The sequence below is a fragment of the Alligator sinensis genome, unplaced genomic scaffold (genome assembly GCF_000455745.1).
Source record: "Alligator sinensis unplaced genomic scaffold, ASM45574v1 scaffold527_1, whole genome shotgun sequence".
Taxonomy (NCBI): Eukaryota; Metazoa; Chordata; order Crocodylia; family Alligatoridae; genus Alligator; species Alligator sinensis.
The window spans coordinates 2,547,620-2,553,003 of NW_005841958.1; positions in this window are offsets into that span (position 1 = coordinate 2,547,620).

The window sequence follows — 5,384 nt, forward strand, 5'->3', positions numbered from 1 at the left end:
CTCGGATGAAGCCCTGAAACCTTCATAAGTTCTAAGGGTTTTCTTTCAGTGACTTACTTGTTATTCTCCAATAAAATAAACTAAAAGGAAACTCTTTAGAGTTTCATCACATTCGTGCTCATTTCAAAGGGCACAGATATTTCTGTGTCTGGCTCACATATTAAAAAGTTTGCCTGCATATTCAGTTTCTTTTTTTTGTGACAGGCTGAGCTTCAGATCTTTCCATGACTTTTACTAGGGGCTATTTTTTGAAGGATTCTACTCTGTTTTGCCAGTATAATCTTCAATTTCTAATGAGTGTTATTTCAAAAGAGACTTTTCTATTAGGAGGTAAGAAAAAAAAAAGTTACCTTGAAATGTAATAAGCAATATTTGCTCTATATCTGTTAATAAATCCCATCATACTTCCTGCTTTCTGAAATGCTACAGGTTACAATCCTCTCCTATCCAAAAGTTAAAGTTACATTTAATTATTTCACTTGGGGGCTTCTTGGTTTCCTTTTTTATAATACTGTTTGATTTTCCTTTATAGGGCCAGGTAATATTACTTGGTTTTATTAGCAATTCTTTGAAAGTTTAGAAAACTAAGCTTGATATTTTACTTTTGTTCTTTTCTTCTAAGTGAAACGTGTTTATTTTCCAATGCTTAAGTGATGCATGCAGTATAATAATATGGATGATATAGATGCTTCGCTTCACACTTGAAAACCATTCATGGAATGAGGTTCCAAATCCAGATGAAGACGATGTAAAGACTCCTACTGACTTCAGTGTGCTAGAAATTCATGTACATGTAAACAGCTTTAGGTTTCCTAATAGATGTGTGGTGCCAGTATTTTAGTACCTATATTACTATTACCAAATTATAGGCCCAATGTCTTACCCACCTTCTGGGGAAGGTGGTCAGTTAGTATACATTATCATGGATCTATCCAAGAAGCTCTTCCTATACTTCCAGGGATCCTAATACATTGCTATACATCCTAACGCATTTGCAGTCATTCATATCATTTTCTTCTGTGCTGAATTATGTTATAACAGATTTGTTTTTTGGGGTTGGGGGGGGGGCGGTTTGTAGTCAAATATAATAATTTCCCTGCAATACCTGGGAAGAACTGAAATGAAATGAACACATGGATGTTTTGTTGCTCAAAACATATTTTCCCCTTGAACTACAGAAAACTTTCAAAACTGCCGTTTTAATGTTAATAAATAATTAAGCAGTTCTGTCCACATAAGGATTTTAAAAAATAAAATAAAAATAAATCATGCAAATTTGACACCTTTGGGGGTATCTGAAAATGTGCTTGAACAAGTAATTAAAAGGCTGTTAGAAATAATTAATAATAATCAGTTTGGCCAAATTATTTTCACTCCATTAATGTAATTTAAGCCATTTTAATTAAAAAAAAATAGAAACTCCATACATACGTTTACTCGTGTTCTCCAGAATCATTATTTATATATTGAATTCATGATATAAGCATAAATAAATGCACGCACACACACACATACACAAACCTTCTGTTTTAATAATTTTGTATTTTGATATTAACACTTTGCCCTTTCTTGATTTGTGTGTGTGTGTGTGTGTGTGTGTGTGTGTGTGTGCATGTATATGCCTCTGATCTGGCTTATACTTTCTATTAAATTGTTCAGTAAATACACTGTAGCAGGATAAGGTCTAACTGGAAGAAAATTGTTGTGAGTTACAGGAAATTAAAAAATTCCTGCAATACCAACCCACTACTCAAAGTCAATCTGTGGTATCCCACAATCCACTCGGCTCTGAAGTCAAGCCAGAATGATTTTTGAAGAGCAATTTCAAACCTTATAAAGGGTCACATCATGTATTAAAGCCATATTTGCTTCTGTGTTTTGTAAATTTCGAACTCATTACTAAACCTTTGTCTCTTGCACCGTATATCTGAGCTTCCCTTCATCCATCTGATCTTAGAAGTCCAACAAAAACCATGCAACACATTCTGCATGTGAAAATGTGATAACACATAAATAATTATGATACAGAGGACCTGGCTTTTCAGGATGACTGTAAGAAGCCTGGCCTTTGTTTTTTTTCTTTACCTTTTGTTACACATACCTAAGTAATGTGGTGCCTGACTCGGGGAGCTGTTGACCACCTCTGGGGAAGTGATGAGTGTTTCAACTCCTGCTGACTTCTCAGGGGTTTAGAGGACCTCAGCACCTCCCAGGATCAGGCCTGTAGGGAGAAAAGAAAAATAGATGGTTTTATATTGAGTGAACTGCTAACGAGAGAGATGATTCTCTGCTCCCTACCGAAGTCAATCTCTCTGTGCGTGAAATGAGTGCAGGACTGGGGCCGACGCTAAAGGTAAAACCATATGCAACTGGCAATAAGCAAAATGTGTCAAAAAACAAAATACAACTGGAAATCTGGGAATCATTTCTGTAGCAATTGTTGGCAAAGTACAGGCATATGTGTACAAAATGCAGTGCCACACCTCAAGATTTCCATGGGTCCGTCTGTTTTTGCAGTTATGATGCTGAACTATTGTAGCCCTTTTGGGCTGAGAATCTGTATAGTGTAACCCAAAGAAACAAGCTCCATCCCCAAAGCATGGAGAGCCAAATTCAGCACTGGTGTAAGATTTCTTAACTGCCTCAGTGCCCAGGAAGTGATGTCCGCTTAAGTGAGGGCTGTTGGGCTCCTATTTCTTTCACCCCCTCTTCATTTGTTTTGCCTTTTCATCAACACATTCTCGCATAATGATACCTAGGGTAACAAATCCACGTGTGTATCATTTCACACTCATTTGCCTGAATCCCATTGACACTTGTCATGATGTTAGTCCTGGAATGAACCTGCTGGAACAGGGTCTAAATGATGCACAGAGAGGATTGTCACAAAGCTTGGGGGAGGTATTGCACCCCAGGGATCTGTATATGGATGGCCCACTTCCAGAAGGAACCCTACCTCCTGGGAGTGACGGTAGCAACTTCCTCACAGTACTATTCCTCTCCTCTTTTCTAATTCACACAGAGAGCCTTATAAATCTAGGTTCCCGGCTAGACAGTTGAGGTCAGGTGAGTGGTTTGGCCTCTACCATCAGCCGCACACAAATTCCCAGAGGCTGCGTTATCTTTTCTATTGAAGCTTATCATTCAAGGGACATCAGTGGCTTGGTGCTAGTGGAACTCCAATGCCAAGAAAAAGTAGGGAGAGACTATCAGAAGTGAAAGTGAGAGCTGGGGAAGAGGATTCACTTTGTCAATGTGAAAGTGATAAGCAAAGCTAACCAAACTCTGTCGTGCATTAGCAGATGCATCACAAACGGGTCTAAGGAGGTGAGACTTCCCCTCTGTGTGGCATTGGCAAGGCTGCAGGAGGAGTACTGCAACCAGTTTTGGGCGCCGCACTACAAGAGGGATGTGGACAACCTTGAGAGGGTCCATAGGAGGGCTACTCATATGGTTAGGGGCCTGCAGGTAAGGCCCTATGAGGAGAGATTGAGGGATTTGGATCTCTTCAGCCTCCACAAGACAAGGTTGAGAGGTGATCTTGTGGCCACCTACAAATTCATCAGGGGGGGTGGGGGGCAGCAAGGAGTAGGAGATACTCTGTTTACCAAGGCACCCCTTGGGGTAACTAGAAATAATGGCCACAAACTGACAGAGAGCAGATTTAAATTGGACATCAGGAAGAACTTCTTTACGGTAAGGGTTGCCAGAATCTAAAATGGGCTTCCCAGGGAGGTGGTGCTCTCCCCTACCCAGGGGGTCTTTAAGAGGAGACTGGACAAGCACCTAGCTGGGGTCATCTGACCCCAGCGCTCCTCCTGTCCAGGGCAGGGGGTCGGACTCGATGATGTCCCAACATCCCTTCTGACCCCCCAAATCTATGAAGTCTATGAAATCTCTGAGGCAAGGCACAGATCCCCCAGGATCCACTAGTTTATAAGCAGGGTCTATAATAGGGTTGGGCAATAATTTGGGCCCACAGGCCACATAGGGAGTTTTGGTGAGCTGTCACAGGCTAGGTCAGCCCCCCTTCCAGCAGTGAACAGTGGATCCAGCCCCAGCCCCATGCTGCCACCACCCCACAATCCCATTTTATGATTTCAGCCTCACCCACCCATCCCACTCCCGAACACCGCTCCCTGCCTGCCTGTAGCTCCATCCCATCCACTCAGCCGCACCCCCTGCCTGTGTGGGTTTTGCTTCTACCAGTGGGTGCAGGGTGGACAGGCTGGGGTGCCTGGGCAGCAGGGCCAGGTCCACCAGCAGCAGCAGCCAAAAGGAGCTGCCAGCACTGGGGCTGCCAGGAAATGAATCCAGCCACCACACTGCCCCAGCCTCACTGCAGAGGCGGTGGGACCAGCTTCATGAATCACGACATGAGCTGTCCTCTGCACCTGTTCTGGGTGGGACTGAGGGACCTGCCATGGGCCAGATGAAATCCCTTGGTAGGCCAGATCTGACTTGTGGGTCGTATTTTGCCCACCCCTGATCTATGACCTCTATGAGTCCATGAGACCGAGTGGTCCAGCTACTCTGTTTTAACCACAGGAAGAAGGCTGACACTGTAAAAAGAAGGATGGTTCAGTGGGAACTTCTCTGAAACTTGGGAGTCCAGTGTGTTATACCCTGCTCTTCCATAAACTTCTTACACGACCCCGGGGTCTCCAACTTCTAAGTGTCTGGGGGCTGCACCCCTTATGGGCTGCACTTTCTGGGGCCTCAGTATTGTGAACTACAGGGTCACTGGGGCTGCCGTCAGGTGGGCAGCCCCTTCCCTCATTGCACTGAGCACATAGGCAGCCCCCACTGCCGTACTGGGTGATATGGGTGGCATTCCCCTCATCTCATCTCACTGGTCATGGTCACCATGCTGTGGGCTTTTCCAGCACTGCACCCTGACCCACACTGCATTGCACCACCCCTGTGGTGAGTTCAGGAAGAAGAGGAGGGAAGGGAAGTCTGGAGACCCTGACTTCAGCAGCAACCACAGAAATAAGTAGGAGTAGCAGCCTGGTAGGAGCCCTGGGGCTGCAAATGAACCCCTCAGAAGCTGCATGCGGCCCTTGGCCTGCCAGTTGGACAGACCTGCCTTAGGTTACACCTCCACTCCACAGTTAATGCTGCTCAAAGTGGCCATTTGAGGTAATAACAATCCAGCTACAAAGAGTCATTGAATAAGGAGCTAAAGAGTCACCCTGACTCAAGGTGTCTGGTCATCCCAGCTCACAGTAAAAAACCCACCACATGCAAGGCAAGGGTTTTGTCAAAGTTGGGCCAACACTTGAGTTTTACCTAGAGTTACACCTAGTAAAGACAAGATTTCAGGACATGTTGATGCTGCCCCAGGGAATGCCACAGGGGCGCACACCATGCCAGCTCCTCGT